Below are 21,190 nucleotides of genomic sequence, written 5' to 3'. Positions count from 1 at the left end.
GTTGGGGAAGGGAGAGAGAATATGGGTAACCGACATATCACTTTGTGGCTTCAATAGCCACAATTATAAGGAAAGAAGAAGAAGAAGAAGAAGAAGAAGAAGAAGAAGAAGAAGAAGAAGAAGAAGAAGAAGAAGAAGAAAGGCAGGAAAAACAAAGTGAAATCATGCTTGAGGCTGAACAATGACTTCTGGGGAACTCCTGTGTCAAAACCTTCCCAGCTGAGAGAAGCCCCATTGACCCTGTCAGTAGATATTTGCACTGGACAAAGAACGCAAGTCAGTGTGTGCATTTCTTCAAAAACAGTTAAAAGAAAAGGTCTAAGATATGTGGTTCCTCTGGGGAACCGTGACCTACTCTTTTACTCTCATTTGACTCATACCTTGGAAGCAGAGACATATTGAGTATTCATCAAGGGGCTCCATTGTGACAATACTCACGTGGCATTGTGAGCAGAGGTATGCCAGTAAAGCAACCATACCCCTTACGTCACACTATGTCATCCCCTTGCATCTTATAAGGACTGGCATAGAAGCCGGAATGTCCATCAGGATATTGAACCCACAGCTCACAGTAACAATGACACACCATGGAAGGAAATTGACTGCTCTGCCCTTCCCAAGGCTCTCCTCTGTTACTTAAGTATTCTGGTACTAATAAGCCTCTTTTTAAAATGAATTTATCCTAAAGGAAGAAATTTTTTAAGTACCACCACAGAGAACACTGTTGATGCACATGCTGCCTAACTGTCCCTAGAAAAACCTGCCAGTCACCATTCCTCGTGGGCCATACATCCTCTGCCTACAGGCAGTTGCGAGTATCGCCCAAGCCACCTGTCCATCCACTCTGAAGCTGGGTCAGACTGTAATGCAGTCTGTTTGTTTTGGGACTTGCACAGGAGTCGATGTTGTTTTTTCATCCATCCTGTCCTCTTGGTAAGTCTCAGCCAGGTCTAGGTGTCTTGGGCAAACTGGTTATTAAGAGCTGCCTCACTGAAGCTCTCAGAAACAGAGATCTAAAGAATCTCATTGACTTAAAAATCTATGAATGGAAGCATACTGACTGGTCAACACCAACCACTTAACCACCGGTTACAGAAATGTTGATGATTTGCATATGATTTGTTTTAATTTGCATAACAAATTTCTAAGTTTTTTGTGATACAGGCTGTATTAAGATGTGGTTCCTATTTAGTGCTGTCATGGTTTCCACATGGAATACCCCCTTAAAAATGCAACTATGAAAAGCATCAAACCTACCTGGAAGTGCCACTGTGGAATGTTCTAGAAAATTTGTATTTGGAGCCAAGTAGGAGGAAGATATCACTAGGGGTGTGTCCTAGGAGACTTCGTCATATCCTAGTCTTTCTCTGTTTCTTTCTCTGCTTCCTGCCCACCATGAAGTGAAGACTCTGTCACCAGGACATCCTGTCTCACCACAGCCCAGAGCCAATGGAGTCACAGACCAGGAACTGAACATCATGAAACCATGTACAAATCAAAATAATCCATCTTTCCATTCTTTGTTGGGTATTTAATCATAGTTTTGAGAACACCTGATTAACTCAGTGCTGAATAAATCCTATTTTGTGGGAAACTCCATGTTTTGTTGATCTAGTCACCAATCATGGTCATTCAGAATTTAAAAATTTTTATTGGCCGTTTGGAGTAATGTTATATAGAACTTTGTAGAAATAAAGTTTTCATTTCTCCTGTGTAAACACCTACAGTAAAATCATTGCATCAGTTGTAAATGTATGCTTGTGTTTAAAAAGGAAAAAAAAAAAGCAGTGACAAAATGTTTTCCCAAAACACTGGATCACTTTGGCTCCCTCCACCCTGCCCATAATGTGAAGATCTCCACATCCTGCCAAGCACTTCTTATCTGTCTTTATTATGGAGGGAAGAGTTCTGAAGCTCATATTACCTTTGGAGTTGTTTGGATCTAGTCACATGAGGACTGAGTTCATCTTCCTCCCCTGTGGCACGGAAGGGAAGTCTCACAAGGGGGAAGTGATCAAAAAGCAGTGATAATAATCTGTGTCAGAGATAACCCCCAGTCCCCTAACTAGAGGGCCGACATGAGGCCTAAGATGTCTGTCATGCTTACCTTCTTGGGGTCTGTGCATTTGTAGTATGTCTATCCTGTACTATATGACTAAAATCCACTTATAAGTGAGTATATACCATGTGTGTCTTTCTGGGTCTGAGTTACCTCACTTAGGATGATCCTTTCTAGTTCCATCCATTTGCCTGCAAATTTCATGATCTCCTTGTTTTTAATTGCTGAGAAGTATTCCATTGTGTAATGCTATCCATTTTTCAGCTGAGGGACATCTGGGTTGTTTCCAGTTTCAGGCAGTTATGAATAAAGCTGCTATAAACATGTTTGAGCAAATGTCCTTGTTGTATGTGGAGCATCTTTTGGGCATATGCCCAGGAGTGGTGTTGAGGTCTTGCTATTCCCAGTTTTCTAAGAAAGGGCCAGATGGATTTCCAAAGTGGCTGTACAAGTTTACACTCCCACCAGCCATGAAGGAGGGTTCCCCTTTCTCAACATCCTCACCAGCATGGACTGTCACTTGAGTTTCAGATCTTGGCCATTCTGACAATTTTAAGATGGAATCCCAGAGTCATTTTGATTTAGTCATTCCCTGATGACTAAAGAAGCTGAGCATTTCTTTAAGTGATTTTCAGCCACTCATGATTCCTCTATGTTTGGCTCCTTAGCCATTTTTAATTGGATTATTTGGCAACACATTAATAGTGGGAGACTTCAAAACCCCACTCTCACCAATGGACAGATTATCAAGACAGAAGCCAAATAGAGAAATGATGAAGCTAACAGAGCTCAAATGGAGCTCATAGATGTCTACAGAACTTCTCACCCGAACACAAAAGAATATACTTTTTTTTCTCAGTACCACACAGAACCTTCTCCAAAATTGTCCATATAATCTGTCACAGAGCAAACCTCAACTGATACATGAAAATTGAATTAACCCATTGTTCTTTATCAGATCACTAGGATTAAAGCTTTATCATCGGAAGGAGTTACTCTGATTATTTTTCCTTAGGTGTCTGTGTGTGTGTAGTGGGGGTTTGTGTGTGTGTGTGTGTACATGTGTGCTGCTGGAGGAGACCAGAAATGTCTGATCCCTGAATCTGGACTTACAGGCAGTTATGAGCCACCTGACGAGGGTGCTGGGAACCAGAGCTTGGGTGCTCTGCTAAGACAACAAGGGCTTTTAACCATTGACCCACCTCTCCAGTCCCTTCTTTACCATTTTATAATAAGCTATTGCTCGTTTGCCCCACCTCTTAATTAGCTGGTTGCCTTTTGTACTGTAATGTAAAACTTTTATTTAGTTTCTGACAAAAAAAAAGAAAAGAAAAGAAAGAAAGAAAGAAAAAGAAAAGGTAACCAAGAAGTAAATGAAAGCCTATCAAAACAGTGTTTTTGCAACAGTCAGACAGACACACCAAAAAGTATGAAACCTGGTGTTTCTAAAAAGGAAATGAAAACAGCTGAAGACAGTGGCAGCAGAACCTGGGCTGAGAGCCTGGGCCTGCTTCTCCTTTCAGTGTTGACCAGCGGCCCCGCCAAAATGAAAAGGTCAGTTAACTCAGTGGAAAAACTGTTGAAGGGAAAAATATATATATTGTGGAATTTCTTATTCAGACCACAGATTATTTTTTGGGAGACAAATAATTAGAACCAACAACACATGCATTAAGCCTTGCTGTCACATAACATAGCTAAGTCTTGCTGAGCTGAGTTATTTCTTGGGCTGAGCCACATGGGGGAGAGTATTGGGATATGGTACATGTAGAGGAAAGATGAACGTTACAATAGATAAAGTGTGATTATGCACCTTGGGGGGGTTGTGTTCATTTATGCCATGTGGGAAAGTAGCAGATATCACAGATTTACCAAACGTGGTCCAAAACCTTTCTCTGGAAAGCATGGGTTAAGTGACAGTCTTTCCACTTTCTTTTAAGACATTTAAGGACGTCTTTCTCATGTGTATAATATCCAACTTTGGCCAACAAGGAGTAGCAATGATGGCTGACTCTTTAGTGCATATTTCATTCAGCTCTACTCCTGTCATCCCACTTCTCACAACTACCCATTCAGGTATATATTTTTTTCCCATAGTGCCATACAACTAAGAATCCTGGAAATGGGTGGCAACAGATTTAGGCATTGAGAGTGAAAGATTCAGCTGATAAATTAAGAAACGAGACCACAGACTCTTGAAGACAAGAAAGTAAAATGTTAACATTCTAGGTTTGCAATGTTAGTGTTGGGGTGTCCTCTCTTCCCCTAAATCCAGGACTTTTCCAGGGTCAGTCGATGTCAGAGCCATCAGGCCAAGTGCTATTCTCGGCTCCCAGTTTCCCTGTTTTGAAGGTTCAGCCCAGACAGGAAACCACCCAGTCTGGGAGGATTCTGCTAGATCCCAAAAGAGCAAGCATGTTCAGGTGCAAGCCCTTCAGGACGGCAGCGGATGCTTCAGCCAGGCCCACACTGCTTCAGAAGTAAATGTGCAGCTCTTTCAACAAGGAAGAATCCTATATTGTATATGTGTATGTAGGTGCGTATACACATATATACATAGATATATCACAGACTATATATGTATGTAGATCTTAACTTCTGAGAGCGATAAACGCTTATTAACCTGCTGGTTTTCTCCATGTAGACACCGAAGATCACCCACGGTTTCCCAGAAGCAACTTATGGAGCGCTTAGACATTTCATTTTAAGAAGATGTTTCCATTTGATTGGCAGTGGCATTGGTTCCACGTACGTGAGAACGGAGAAAGTCACTGGCAAGAACACTGTCACTTCAGAGTTCCGGTCTAGAAGTTGACCCACAGAAACTTTTAAAGGTCTCTCAACCTACTCACCTCCTGCCACAGGGAAGAGACTTTACCTGGGGGTCTCATAAAGGAAGCCCGTCTGCCATTTCTACCAGTGACACTAGAAATAAAAGGAAGAGCGAGGAGTGATGGTGACATGTTCCTGTCATCTCAACACTTGAGAGGTGGAGGCATGGAAATCAGGATTTCAAGACATCCCTGGCTACTCACTGTTTATCCTAAATTCAAATACCCAGAGTTTCTTGAACTTTGTCTAGTAGTCCTCTTACATCAGGTTGCCTCTCCTTCATATTCATGGCTTGGTTTGTCTGTGAGCATCCTTTACATTCTTGATCTATGTTCCAATATGAAGCTATTCCAGAGCCAGGAGAAGTATAAATTGGTTAATGGTCTTTGAAAGCAAGGATAGATAGATGACTAATATAACCCAGCTCTTTACCTCTTACATAAAAGGTTTAGTTGAGAGTTAAAAGTCAAGGGACTAAGTGTTAGTGAAACTTTAGTTCCATGAGCTCAGATCAGTATGTCTAGCATAGGCTGAGAAGATGTCTCAATGGATAAAGCCTGATGGCTTGGTTTTAGATTTTCATAACCTAAGAACAAGCTGAGTGGAGGAAGCCACCATCTGTAATCCCCTATGGTGAATGGGCAACAGAGCCTGGAGAAACTCACAAGTTCAGCTGGCCTGTTTTACACAGCGGCATAAATATCCAGTTTCAAGCAAGGTGGAAAGACAGGACCTGACATCTGACATTCACATATGCCCTGGAAAACATCCACCCTACACCCACACACATACATTCACATATCATTTACATGTGCCCAAAAAGCTGGACTAAAGGTGACTTTGGTCATCTCCAGTGACTTATTGTATCTAAGGGCTTTGTTTTGTTTTGTTGTTCGGTTGGTTGGGATGCTTGTTTTGGTGGGGATGTAGTTTTGGAAAGTTCCTTAAGGCCATCCCAGGTAAAGTCAAAAACACTAGATGAGCTGCTATTCTGTCTGCCTTCCATGGAGACGTACTATGTCTTTTTAATCGGATTGAAGGCTAATATTTTAGGTGATGACAAGTTGAGAAGATTGGATTTAAAACTTGGAACTGGAAATTATCAGCTGGAAAAAATCTAACACAGCCTGACTGATGGCTGGAAGGATCAGAGTGAGGTTGAATTAAGCATTCTGGAAGTCCAATTCATCAGCTGTGATCAGTCAGTTTTAAAGGGAAAATTAATCTGTTAAAACATAAGATGGCGAACTTAGAAAGGAGAGAAAATATACCATAAAAGACCAAGAATTCAACATTCAGGGGCATTTCCAAAGAAGGCCACTGGAAGAATATTCCAACATTCTTTTCATAACTTCTTTTCAAAGAGAATGACATCACCAGCCTCCTATCATGATTTGGTACATTTTTCAGTAGAGTGGATATATTAGTTGTGTCTGTGTTGCTATGATGAAACGGGCTGACAAATGCCACCTAAGAAAGAGAGGGCTATCTTGACTCATAGTCACCGAAGAACTGGGAAACATGGTGGCAGGAAGGGTGTGGTGACAGGAACTGGAGGCAGTGGCCACACTGGAGAGATGTAGCGAGCAATGAATGCTGTTGCTGGTCTTGCTTTTGCCCCTCTCTTTTTCTTTCAAAACCCCAGGCCATGGAATGGGGCCATGTGCAGTTAAGATGAGTATTCCTAGCTCAATTAACCTAATTAGATAAGGTTTTCAAAGGTGTGACCTGAGTCATCACTGTCAAGTTGACAGTAATGACTGCCACACAGGATAGCCAGAAGGAAGTCCTATTTCTTAAGATTATCCAGATTTTATATTTAAACATTTTGAATGGTACATTTTTGTTCCTGTTCTTTCTTGTCTTGTATCAACATCTATTCACAAAAGCCAACTAGATTTTAGTGTTCTGGGCCTTAAGACACCTAGTTCAAGGATCTACCATTGCAAAATACTGGCACTTGTCTTTACCTAACATCCCCTGTTTTCTCATCAGGACATTGGAGGTCTCTGCCAGTCCAGCTTGACCAGGTGGCAGACATCTTGATTTACAACTGCTATAATGGCTCCTGAGTAACCCCCATCATCTCAACACATATCTTTCTCCTAAGAACTATAAATTTTAAAAAAAAGGTGCATACAGAGCTTCAGTAGCCAAATCCTTGTGCCACTGTGTGTGTGTGTGTGTGTGTGTGTGTGTGTGTGTATGTTTATATGTGTGTTTGTGTCCTTTCTGTTAGTGTATGTCAGTGTTTGTGTGTTTCTGTCTATGGGCATTTGTATACTGGGTTTTTGTGTGTATGTGTTTGTGTTGTGTTCATGTGTGTTTCTCTGTGTAGTGTGTATGTGTGTGTGTGTGTGTGTGTGTGTGTGTGTATAAGTGCAGGCACACATTGCCACAGAACACTTGTAGAAGTCACAGAATAACCCCCTGGTGTTGTTCCTCACCTCCCTTTGCTTGAGTCAAGGTACTTTTTGGCTGTTGTGTCTCCCCGTCTAGCTGGCCCATGAACATCTAAGAAGCCACAGAGGAGGGCTACAGAAGATTTCTGCATTCCTTCTCATGGCAGCGATGCTGCAATTACAGATGTGCATAACCTTGCCCATCCTGTCATCTTTTTGTGCTTCTGGAGATCTGAACTCAGGCTCTCATACTTCTGTGGCAAACACCTTTTTCTCTGAGCCAGCTAACCAGCACTTCTGATCACCCTTCTTATTAGCTCCACATAAAGCAGGTTCATTTTCACTCCACTCTAACTCGAATGAGGTCCATTATCTCCTGCTCATTATATAAGCCTCTTGCTTCTGAACCAAATTACAGAGATCCAGGTGACTTACTACCATACTTCTGTCTGTAAGGCTAAAGAAACTTGTGATCAGTGTAGTCATGAGTTTGTCTGCAGTACTGAGGTAAATTTCTTCAGTACCAAAATAACACTGGCATGCACTTTTTGCACAGCTCAGTTCCAGAATAGGCTTCAAACCTGTGCCATTCTTGGTATTCCAATTCCTGTCAACAAGATAAGAACACTCCTTGTTTCACCACCAACAACAGCTAGGACATACTGCTTTCCATAGCCAGCCAGTAGACTCAAGGAAACTGGAAACATGGCTTGGTGTAATATGTAGGCCAGGTGCTTTGACAAGACCCATCATGTCCAACAAGATGTAAGGCCTTGTCCTTCAAAACAAGGCTCTCAAGATGATTTCTTGGAGAGAGCTGATGGGGGACAGCGTGTTACAAATCAAGGTCAAATCATGGCATTGCAAGACCTCTGTGTCCTGCCCATCCCTCCAAGATAAGAAAGTCTTTGCCAGCCTTATCTTAGTAAAAATAAATAAATAAACAAACAAATAAATAAATAAATAAATAACAAAACCCCTCACCATTCTTTGTGCTCTGTGCTATGTACTCCCAACCTGGATGATCACAACATAAAGCTATTAGCTAGAGAACAGCAATGGGATGGAGGGGCTGGGGATGAACAGGGGAGACAAAGACGAGGGGAAGAGTGGCAAATGAGCTGCAGCTGGCTCCTACTGAGATGTTGAGCCTCAGCCAATCCATGCAAACTCGCTGTTTCCTAAGCCTCCATTTCAGTGTGACCAGGAGTTTGGAAGGTTTCCCTCATGACCATGAGGCCAAATCACTTTTTACTTACTGTTGCTATTGAGAAGAAAGACCAAAAGACTGGCATCATAGCTTAGAAAAATATACATTTCGTTGTGAAATATTTGTGTTTCTTCAAGTTTACTCAGTTTTAATCTGATTGAGACACACAAATTTTCTTTTTTTCCCCCTCATTGTGGTAAGAACCAAAGTAAAAGAAAAAAAAAAACAGACAGATACAGATAGGGAGAGGAGAGAGTGTGTATAGGGGTTCTCTTGGGATCTATTAATGGTTGACCATCCCCTGGAGAAAGGTAGGTCTGCTACATGAACCCCCAACACTTTGAATTTGGATTGAATAATGCCCTTGAACTTCTGATCCTTCTGCCTCTGCTTCCTGGATGTTAAGATTATAGATGTGCATTACAGAGCTTCATGAGTGCTAGGCAAGCATTCTACCAGCTGAGCTGAACACCATATGAAAGCAGCTTTGTCCAACAGCTTCTTCAATGTCTGGATCTTTGAACATATTCCTAAAAGCATGCTTCAGGTTGAACCAGTCGGAGACACTGTTAGGACACAGTAATCAAATGCTTCATGTCAGTCTTAACTTAGCATTTATTACTGCATTGACCAGTGACAGAGACAGCAGCCATGTCAAGCTAACTCCCTCATATCAAACTATACAACTTCAAAAAAGGAAGGCTGGGAATCAGATGCAAAGAGAGATGGGAAATATAAGTCTCCTCTTGGAATTTGGCTTTAGCGGCGACTGCAATGTTTAGCCAAATAAATCAGGTAGGACTGCAAGATTTAAGTTGAAACCAGAACCAGTTGCTCAAGTACCTTATCAGGTATGATCCAACCCAGAGACGGAGGTAAAATGAGCAAAGTAAGTGAGCTATAAAATCAGATCCTCGGAGCACTCAAATTTGTTCCTTTCAGGTTCTTACGCATTTGGAAAGGGTCCGCTGCATTTAGAAAGACTTGACTTTTAAACAATTGATGTCTACTAACTTCATTTTCCTTGAAAATACAGAGATGCATACATATGTAACTCTGCAAATATACAAACCAGATACATTAGGAAATGGTGTAATTGGTTTAGTATGGTGGTTACATTCATGTATATTAAAATAAATTTAAAGAGAGAAAAATCTAACTGTTGAGCTGGTTATTCAACTAGAGCTCAAAAACCCTAACTAGTTCACCCTGTTGAAGTCTTCTGCCTTTGGAAACTGACTTTGCACATTGTTTTTCTCTGATGCATTTGCCTGTATAAAAGATTTTTTTAAAAAAATCTGTCACCTGTATTCGTATTAGCAGAGAAGTTACAAAATGGGGATTCTAAGAGCATTGCAATTTATCGATATCAGGAAATTAGTGAAAGAAATGTGGCACTCCCAATTGGTCAGGACCTGCACTGACACCAACCCCATTAACCAAGACATGCAGTAATGATGATACCCAAGCCCATACCATGGCACTGTTGAAAAAACAGGAGCTAGTAGGAGTGTCTGAACCATATGCTCCCTGGGTGCCTATTGTCCAAGCACTAGACTGAGTTCTGGGCCATGCAAGAGCTGCTTAACAGGACGGCAAAGGCTTGTGCTTTGGTTGTATTCAACCAGAAGGGGAAAGAGCCAGTCAGAAAGTGACCATCCAAATTGTGCCAAGTTCTATAAAAAAGAAAGTGCTGGGTGCCATGAGAGCAGGTAAGAGTACAGAGTACGCAAGACAGAAGAAGAGGATGATTCCAAAGAGAAAATGATTTCTGCCAACCTCTTCACGCCCTCCATAAGACGAGAATAATGTGTGTTACTACAATGTCATGAATACTGCATGATGGTGCCATTGTACAGGTGAGAAGTATGGCTTTGCAAGTGCCTTATCTTAGCCACCATGCTCAGTTGTCCTCTAGACAATGGACGGAGAAGGGTGCTCACTGGCTCGTTTGTGGGTGCAAAATTCTATTTCCCATTTCCCCTCATAACCAAGTAGATGTAACAGACAAGGTGGGTGAGCACAGGGATGGAGGGAGGTGGTCTCATTAAGGTTATTTCATTTTCATCTTGTTTCCAAAGAATTTATATTTTCTCCAGGTAGACAAGAAGCAAGAATCATCTGAGAGAAAAGAATCCATAGATCCAGGTAGAGATGTTTGAAGCTAGAAGGGGCAACTGAAGTGTCTTCTGTAGAGCTAAAGAACAATTGTCATTCAACTTCTGCCACTAAGTTGGGGGAATTCTTCCTCCTCATGTCATGGTAAAAATATATTGGGTGAGAGAGACACAGCCTCACCCAGAAGCCCGGAAGGCAGAGGCGAATGCTTTCAGTCTTTATGACAGTTCCCAGGAGCCCACATCTTGTTTTCTCCTGTGCCCTAAACGCCTCTGCAGACCAAATGGGAATGTTGCCTCTAGCTTTGGGCCTCTGTGCTGGCCTGGGAATGATCACAGCAGTCCCTTGATGCCTCACAGGTATCCAGCAAACAGCACTGTGCAAGGGGACAGCTGAGGTCTGCTAGAGCATGGTCAGACTGCTTTCAACTCTGGCTTTCTGTATGGGGTGGGGCTGGGGCTAAAATCCTCAGCCTGTCTTGTCTGTGAATCAAGACTAGGGCTCAGACTTCCTGATTCCTTTCCCCAAATCCTTTCAAAGCCTTTGTGTTCATATCTCTTTTTATAAAATTGGAGAAAGGGGGCAATTTTTTCTTTTTCAGATTTGAGGTTTGTGAATTATTACGTGCCCTTGTTTAAACTATGGCGTCACTTGATATATTTGTATTATTAAAAACTGACCACATTAAATGACTGGTAAAATGCATGGCATAGCCTCAAACAGTTTGGTGGGCAGTTTCAAATGCATTTCCAGTATTTGGCATCACAGCATTCCTACTGAGCATTAGGGAGGAAAAAAGTGAAGTTTGCTTTGCCATTATAAGAGTCACTTGGATGCATTTAATCTAACGTATGCAGCGAGTGGAAAACGGGCTCATTTTATTAAGCAGCCCTCAAGATCTCACAGCAAATGATATAGAGTCATAAATCTCAGATGTGGAATGTGTCGTCCAGTAAAGCCCTTTATCAGGTGATTATCAGACATGGTAATCTCAGAGACATGTGAGTCCTTAGATAACCTTCACTTTTAAGATCTGTGATTCAGGAAAGCACCAAAAAGAAAGGAAAAAAAAAATTTACCCATCCAAATTTTGCATAGAGAACAGATATATTACCAAAAGCATGGCACAACTTTTTAAGAGGAGAATCAAATAAAGAACTCATTTAACTGAGGGAGCCAAATATTTTACTGCAAGACTCAAATAAAGAAATCATCCATCAACTAAATAAGGGCTGTAGAGCCAAAGCAAAGCTCATACAGCAGGCCACTGAGTTGATGAGAAGTCTTGAGAACTCAGCATGTACCTTGCCCTGTGGTACACACCGGAGATGAAAATATGAATAAAATGGACTCGGTTCGTGAAGTTTGTCAAAGAGCATATCACACAAGAATGATTGTATGAGGGTGAATGACAAGAAATGGAGGCCAAATTAAATTTTATGGGTGAGATGTGTTAATGTTTTCTGAAGGAGAAACCCCTGATCTGGGGACTAATAGTCACAGGAGAAACAGACATATGAATTTTGCTGCAGAAAGTGAGAGTGAGGAGATGGAATTTTGCCAAAGGGGACAGTAAGTTTCGTGTCTCAAGATGGATAGGACAGTGTGAAGTGACCCAGAAGAAAGGAAGAAGCAGAGCCTAGAGACAGCAGAACAGAGTCGAAAGGCAGCAGAACAAGAATCAAGATGAAGATGGTCTGTGACACAATGGAAATATGGATTGCTGTTGCTGTTTATTTAACTGACACTCATTAGCTATTATGCTCACTCCAAAGATCTCCACTTAAGTCCTCCCTTCCCTTGATATGGGTGCATGAAGAGCTGCAGGACAAGATAGTAACTTAAAAAATGATGCTAGAAGAGCTAACCTGGACAACTGATCATCTTAAGCCAGCCAGCTTGATATTAAAATCGATGCTAAGAAATAATTTAAAGATCACCAGTGATGGTCAAAGAGAGAATGTCAATCCAAACCAAATTGGGCCAAAGATTTTCACTGCACACTTTTTCTTGTCCCTTCATTAGACAGGTCATAAACTTCATAAGCTATGTCTCTGTGATACAGCTTTCTTTCTTTTATAAAACTCCCAGATTGCCTGTAAAATATCAACACTAGAACATCTGAAAAATGGGTACCACTTTGAAGAAATCCTTCCAAATATACAACATTTGCTCTTTTCATTCACTCTTTCCCTGATCCATCCTGATAATTTAAAAAAAAACAAACACCCTGCTATATTTTCTCTGAGGATCATATCCATACAGAGTCAAAGGTATCCTAGAATACACACGTAGCTAAGCAGATAGCATGACTCTCCCCATGTCTAAGATTCTGAACAAATAAACAAAGAACCCTTCCAGCAATACACTTATTCACAGCACTAAACCCAGTGTCTACCAGCCTCCCTCCCTCAGAGTGGACTGACTCTACCTTCAAAGCTTCTTCATGAATGGAGTGCCCACCAGAACTCTGGATTACAGCATGCAGTATATTTATCTAGTGAAACATGAGCCGTGGGTCCAATGAGCAATGCTTTGCCACAGACACCCTATCCATCTGCTCAAAACAATCAACCTTGGGAAATAAAAGTCCAAAGGAAAGTTAAATTTGGGTACATGGGGAAGATTAACAAGAGGTTAAGGGCTGAACTTCAGTGATTTCATAGACTGAAAATTGATTTGTAAAATTGATTGGTAAAGGATCTAGTCATTTGCTACCGGTCTGAACTTGCGCTCGTCATGTAGAAACAGGAGCTGCAATCGCCATGGTGACCGGGTCAGATTCAGAGCCGCCCCTTGGATCCAAAATACACACCTCTGAGTGGTGACTGGCCTTCCTATTCCTGGGCAAAATGACTCTCCAAGTCAGTCATCTTCCTACCATCTGGTGGTCCTATAGACCATCTTTGATCTTGATTGGAAATAGTATTAATAGCAACTACATGATACAGTTGCAATGTGCCACATATGTAGAGTTACTTCATTAAAACACATAAATCAAGGCTGTGCCCAACCCAATGCAGAGAAAAATTCAGCTGGTTCTCACTGCTGTCTTGTGCTTTGCCCTGAAATCACTTGTTCACATTGTTGGGAAAAATGATGTAGGCTGAGAAAAATGCAGTCCTTAAGGATTAGAGCTAGAGGTGAAGCTCTTTGGGTTGGAATGACTGTGAGGAGCAGGTCCTGTGAGGAACAGAGTCTGAGGAAGAAGGTTCCAGAGGCTGGGGATCTCAGGGATCTGATCCTGTGCAGCTGCCTCCAGCTTTAGGAGGTGAAGACGCCTTGCTTCTACAGGGGACGTAATCACAGCATTAGAAACTCACCATCACAACCTCCTGATTATATTTGCACAAACTAGAGGATCACCTCCAAAGAGTTTATATAACTAAACAGTGTCTTTCAAGTTGGGGTTCATAGAGACAGACAGCAGAAGCCACCACCAATTTAAAAAAAAAAATTTTTTTTAGTCAGTAACTATTCTATGATAGCATCATCCAAATCAAATAAACCCAGGGGGTTTCTGCCATTGACCTTGAATCACAAATTATATTTCTTCTCCCACACGCCCAGACTTCCCTCATGCAGTCCTGGGGGCGAAGCTAAAGTGTCAGCTTCAATATTAGAATTTAATTTTACATTTCCTTAGGCAGATCACTAATTCCAAGGTTCAGTGTGCCTAAATGTTCTGCGGTCGGATGGATTTTAGTGGTCTTTAGGAGACTGCCTCAAATGCAGAAGTCTGTCCCTAGAAGACCAGAAATATTTTGAAAGAAAAATGAAACTCCCTACTGCTTTACAATTTAACTTTCACGAAGTTCAAATCACTCAAAACATATTTTGCTATCAAAATGGTGCCAGGCATGGGGCAAGGCTGCTCTAGCTTTACTCGGAGATGCATCATCAGCCAAGTATTTATTGCGTTCTTGAGTCATACATAGCTATGTATGAAGGGAGTTAGAGAAAGCATGGAAGAGGGGTCAGCTCCCTGCCCTCAGGGAGCTTATGGGGTAATTAGGAGCCCTTTGTTCTTTTCTACACTCTCTTCCTGCTCCCTCCACTCCTCCCCTTCTTCCTTCTTCTCCCTGTGCTCTCCCATCATCACCATCACCACTGCTGCCACCACCACCACCTCCATCACCACAATCATCATCATTATTCAACTGCCCTGGGCATCCAACTGTCCAAATAACTGAAAAATGGGATAGAGCAACTCATGTCAGTTTTATACAAAGACCAAAATCGCTGAACCCTGGGATTCACTACAGCTGTGCATTTTTATCCCCCCAGGAAGGTTGCAGAACACATTTGGTTCATAGAGTAGGTGTCACAAATATGTATATTAAACCCCACGAGTGATGCTGACATCAGTAAGTGGAGCTAAGGAAAGGGAGATGGCTGAGTAGTGAGTTGCTCCTTAGGTCTGAAGAGAGTACCCACAGGGAGAGGCTTGAGATGAGGAAGAAGGCTGATGCCAAAGCAGGTAATAGATGCGAGGGCACGGAGGCCCAAGTAGTCAGATGGGAGCTGTGGTTGCTCAGGAGACTGGGGCACAGCTCTCTTTGCTTTGGCGAAGATAAGGCTGTGCGGAACTGCTTTCCTACCAAACTCTCAAGCATAGGAAACAGAAAGAGTTTTGTCCCCTTCGGAGAGTGTCCCATTTTTCCACTCAGGCCCAATTTGCGTGCCACAGCCCTGACTCTGCGATCTTCCTTCAATAGGCGTTTATGTTCTCGCCAGGAAGGTCAGCCTTGCTAAATGTTATGGTTTGGAATGGTCCGGTACAAGGATGGAAAACTGAGTTAATTCAATTAAGGCCAGGGGTCCTGGGCTTTGAACCAGCCACAGTCTCGATTTTATGAGAGGATGAAAAGTTAATTATTTGCTCAGTTTGAATGAGGTCGACTTTGAAAACCCCTTTCCAAAAAGAGTAGTTTTCATGTCAGATTTCCTGTGGAAAATCAATGCAGGTTGAACCTGGGTCACAAAAGAACCTTGGTAGTGGGTCAGTCTGCTGCTGGGGTCCAGAATCCTCTCCTTTACTCCCTTCCCATCACATGTGAGGGCCAGGTGTCATCTGAATGGGGACCAAACTGTGTTTATCTGCATGGCTACTTTGAAATGTAAAAAAAGAAAATATGAGCTGAATTCTGTACATCAAGGTTTTAGGGTACTTTTAAAGGTCATCTTAATAATTCATGTAATGGGTTTTCCCCTTTCTGTCTGCCAGTTTTACTGCTGTTTTCATGCTAGTAGTTGCTTAACTTTAATGTGTTAGCATTAGAAGTTGTGCATGTGTATATTCTGTCAGAGAGAAAGGAGCAATGGGACAGTGCCACTGTTGGGGTCGGAAGAAAGTCAAGGCATCCATCATAAGTTAGCCACATTGTAGGCTAATGATTTTAGAGTCTCTGCTTCCACAATGGTGGTATTTGTGCATTGTCTCATAGAATGGCATCACACGTGCAGTCACACAAGGTTGTGTTGAAAACACTTATGCAGCTGGCATTATCATGCTTTTCATAGCCACATACTTTAGGCATGTTTCCCTGAGAACTGGCCAGACATAAGAACAGAAATGCATGATTTCTTAGGAGCAGCTTGGGAGTTAAAATGGAAAAGTTCCCAGCATCCGTAGGCCTCAGTAACAGTATAAAGTGTCAGGTGGCCCTAACTTTTGTGCGCCAGGCTCCCAATAGTCAGGCCCAAGAAGATATCCCCAGGGAAACGTCACAGTACATGCTGTCCCTAGCTCCTTCTTGATGGACAACATGCTTCTAACTTCTCTCTTCTGCGTGGGTCTGCAAAACGGCACAAGTACATGTCTTCCTTTTTGCAGTTAATAGGAGAAACTAGAAGATGTATTTTCCAAATATAAGACAAATTACATAAAAAGTTGTTGTAACCTAAGTGACAATTTTACTTAAGCGAGCTCTCAGGATACGTTTTTTTGTTGTTTTTGTTTTTGTTTTTGTTTTGTTTTGTTTGTTTTAATGCTGTGGCAGGCTCTTTTGGTCCTGAGACTCTTAATCAACTGGAAAAATGAGTGGACTAAGAACTGATGCCCAGCTAAACATATGAGATCAACCATAACCTAGAACAAATGAGAAAACTCTTGCAGCTTCTGTTATCTTTTGTGTAGAAAGATGAATATGTTGAAAGTCTCTGTTAGTGGCTGGTGTACACAGGAAGTTCTTCCTTGCAGGATGGCTCAATGGTACAGCTACATTTGTCAGAAAGTAACACCAGAGAAGGCCTGAAGAACCCCACGACCCTTCAGCCCTCTGTTATCAGTTCTAATGAGTCAAGAGAAAAAAGGAAATGAAAAATGTGACTCTTTTCATCCCTCTTTCAAACTCAAGAGAGCTGGTAAGCTACCCTGCAAAACGTATGAATGACGGAAGTTCCTGAATATGAAAACTGTTCAGAAACCTTGAACAAACGAATCACTGAATTCTACCATGTTCAAGAGGAGTTTCAAAGAGCAGTTAGAGATTAAACAAAGAGGAGACACAGTTCCCTGGCTTAGGGTTGCTGACTTGGGGGAGAGAGAGGAAGCCCACCCCGTCAAAGAAATACAAATGTAAAAAGCACTGTTTACTTATTGAATCTTCCTTTGTTTCCAAAGCATTGACAGCCACTCAGAAGACTGCGTGTAACACAGAGTAATCTATTGAAGTGAGCTGGAGAAGCAGCAGTAACAGGTGTCAGACACCAGCAGGCCGCTCGCTGTGAGGGAAGTACACCAAATCCATACAGGTGGGACTATATAAGGGCAGAGACAGACACTGTTGTTACCAAGAGCATAATGACAGCAGATGGTACTCAGTGCTTAGGTAAGAGCTTGTTAGGTAAACTGGTGGGCAATGTATGAAGAATTTTGAAGAATTTTATACGCAGAGGGGCTCATCTAACTTCCTGGAGTAGGTCGTATTATGATCTCCAACCTAGCAGTGGAAGAACAGACTCAGAGTGGTCAAGTATCCTGAGCAGTGGTCAAGCTGCACTGCGCTTGCGCGAGGCCGTGGTTGTTTGAATGAGACCAGCTCCGCCCCCCACTTTATAGGCACAGACAGTTGATTCCCAGTTGATGGCACTGTTGGAGGAGGTTTAGGTCCTGTGGCCAAGTATGTTTCTGGGGATACACCTTGAGGATGTGCAGCCTCTCCCTGCTTCTGGTTCGCTCTCTGTGCTTCATGCTTGCTGTTAGATAGGTGCTCTCTCAGTCTCCTATGCCTGCTACTTGCTGCCACAGCTCTACCCTGCCATGATGAACCCTTATCCCTCTGGAACCATAAGCTTAAATAAACTCTCCTCCTTCAGTTGCCTTTGTTCATGGTTTTTTGTTTTGTTTTGCTTTGGATTTTTTGTTTGTTTGTTTGTTTTTATCACAGAAACAGAGAAGTAACTGATACAGAAGCTGTATATATGGTATCCAACTCAGCAATTCTTCATTCTTCTCTCATAAGAAAGTCACTGGCTCCTTCTCATGTTACCTCCAGGTAGCATAACAAAGAGAGAAGGTTTTAACAGATTCTAAAATTCTTTATACCTTCAAGGATTCCCCAGTCTCTCTGAAAACAAACATGTTTCTAATCAGAAAAGGTAATTTGTGTTTTTTTTTTGTTGTTGTTGTTGTTTTTGTTTTCTTTTCATTAAAACCAGTAAGGCAGGGTAAAATTTGGGTGCACTCAGGGTAATGGCCTGGGGAGAGCAGACAGAATCCAGAGGGCTTCATGAAGGGGTAGTACTGGAGCAGCAGACCAGACTGAGGAGGGGGAGCATCTCAAAAATCAGGCATTGTGGTTCCACCTGAGTACCTGAGCTACTGTTGTGTCCACCTTCATGTGATTTCTACACGTCCTGAAGATGTGGGAGGAAAGAAAAGTAAACATACAGAACTGCACGTTTTCTTGGCGTGTGTATTTCTGTATGTCTATGAAGACTCAGAATTCTATTCAGGAAAATAGCAACTGCCCTGACTGTGTATTGGCGCCTTTGTTATTCTCACACATCCATGGCTCTAGTCCAGGTCCATAGTTTCAGATGAAACTGGCACAGCAGATAGGAAGAGGCAGGAGGGGAATGTGCAGGAGAGATAGGGAAAGGGAGAGAAAAAGGGAGGGGCAGAGAGAAAGAGAGAGAGTAAAGGTAACTAGGCGTCAGGGCCCAAGTCCTGGCTAGAAACAGCAAAGACCTCAAAACCCATTCTTATTAACAGGCTGGTGACAGACAGGAGAAAGGTCACCCATCTGCAGCCTCTGGAACTTCCTTGTCTCCTGAGAATCCCAGCAGACAAGAAAGACCCACAGCAGATATCTTTCAGAATGCTCACTCACTTCAAAAATCTAATGAGTGGAAAGTTGAAAATATTCTCTGCGAAATCTGGCCAGGCTTTGAGGAGAGGGCTCTAAAAGCAGTCATTGATGCCGTGATTGAGGGGAATCATTATCTCCTCCCTTTATTGTGCACAGAGAATTGCTAGAGGCCAAGCACCACCGATTAGTGCAGGCTAACAAATCCTGCCCTGCTCTCCCCCACCCCCACCCCGACGGCTCTCAAATGAACAAGGCAAAGTGCTTTTGAGCTGAACTAATTCATGAATCCATAAAACTTACGAAGCAGCCCCCGTTGCCATTTTCAATTATGATGTGAAAACACAAGATGAGCTAGACAGTGTGCTGGCTCTGTATATTGTCACTGAAGTAGCTGCCTGGGTCCTTCACTCACCCTGTGAAGGCTAAAATCGTGCAGGAACCTACATGAGATTCTGAGAAAAATGTTCAGGCTGATTCGGACAGACTAGGAATTAATGTTTTGGTAGCTTATACATCACGCCACTCACTGCAAAGCAAACATGCACAGATACAGTACATACAGACATACATACACACAAACATACACACACATGCATACACACATACACAGATACACACACACGCACACACGCACACACACACACACAGGGAGGTCTCAGTTGTGCAGTACTGAAGTTTTATGTCTTCTTCACCTGAACTCTAGGAAACACCAAGGTTGAAGTAAGAGGTAATTTTACTTTTTCGATATTGAGAGTGTGTTTGTTTTATGATCCCTCACTGTTTAGTTTTTCATAAGATCTTATGCCATAGGATTCAAGGCACTGTCAAGTAAGCCCACCTCCCCACCCTCCCAAAAAAAATGAACAAATCACCAATGTGACAAAATAACAGCAATTTTCATGAGGATGGCTAGAGATTTTTGGAGCCTAGAAAATCTGCAGATTAAATGGAAAAATTCACAGCTTGAAGTGTAAATGCTTTTAAAGATGTCAGCTAAACAAGTAAAGAGACAGACTCACAGGATGACAGAGAGATGGGGAGGTAGTTAATCATACTGCTTATTTTTTAAAATCATTATTATTTCATTAATTCACTGATGTGTAATTGTGACCTTAACTACAATTGTTGTGTAACTGTAAAAAAAAAAAAAAATCATCCATGTCTTTACACTATGTAGTGTGATGGTTGATGCATGAATAAGTTGTGAATTGACTAAGTCAAACTACTTCATGATTTTGTTTCCTCTTGTTCCCTTTTTTGGTGAGAATGCTCCGCGCACAACGCAGCAGCATTGACTGGAGTTGCCCTGCTGTACCCCAGAGCTCCCTAACTCAGCTATCTAACCAAAGTGAATCTTTGTCCCCTCTGTTCACAGGTCCACACTATCGAGGCATGTGGACATACGGGTCCCCACTCTCCAACTCGGGGCTATTGGAGCAGGGGCGCACTCTCTTTTTCCCAGCAGACACCAAGTGCCTGCTTCCCTACACGTTAGGCCCTGGGAGCCTCTCCCCCTACATACGGGCATTTTTAAAAGTTTGCTTCTTTGTTTTTACTTTTCTGTATGTGTGGGGATGCATCCCACACGTGCACACGTGCCCCGATAGGCCAGAAGCGGGAGTCAGTTTCCCCAGAGCTGGAGTTGCTAAGCTGTGAGCTACACTCCATGGTTGCTGGGACTTAAACTTGGGTCCTTAACCACTGAGCCATCTGTACCAGCCCCAGCCATGCTGGAATTGTAATTTGGAGTGTTAGAGCTAGATATCAATGTCCCATCTATAGCTGAGCACACACAAGCACGCATGTGCGCACGCGCGCGCACACACACACACACACACAGACACACACACACTTCAACCTGGCAGAGTTTGCCAGCATTGGGGCTAGTTAGTGGTCCTGAATTCAATTAGCTCAACTCTTTCAACAAAAGAATGAAAAACATAAAAAAATGCACATACCACAAACCATGCATGTGATAGGCCTAGGGATTACTGAGAAAAAATAAATGAAAAAAAAATTCAACAAGAACAGCGACAACTGGGGTAATGAGGGAGAGCAAGACAGGCTCAGTCCAAGCAGCAGGTGGAGAAGATGTTGACTTTATTTAGCATTAATTACAGGAAAGGGTCTATAAAATGTGGTAAAAAATTATTAAACCTCCAGTGTTATGCCAACATATGCCCTGCTCTGTTCCAAAGCAGATGTATTATTCCTGGTTCCCGGGATTAAAGTCAATCATTGCTTTTCCATGTAT

Source organism: Meriones unguiculatus, chromosome 7 (assembly GCF_030254825.1).
Source record: "Meriones unguiculatus strain TT.TT164.6M chromosome 7, Bangor_MerUng_6.1, whole genome shotgun sequence".
In the NCBI taxonomy this organism is placed as follows: Eukaryota; Metazoa; Chordata; class Mammalia; order Rodentia; family Muridae; genus Meriones; species Meriones unguiculatus.
The sequence above is the reverse complement of the archived record's forward strand: the minus strand, read 5'-3'. Positions refer to the sequence as shown.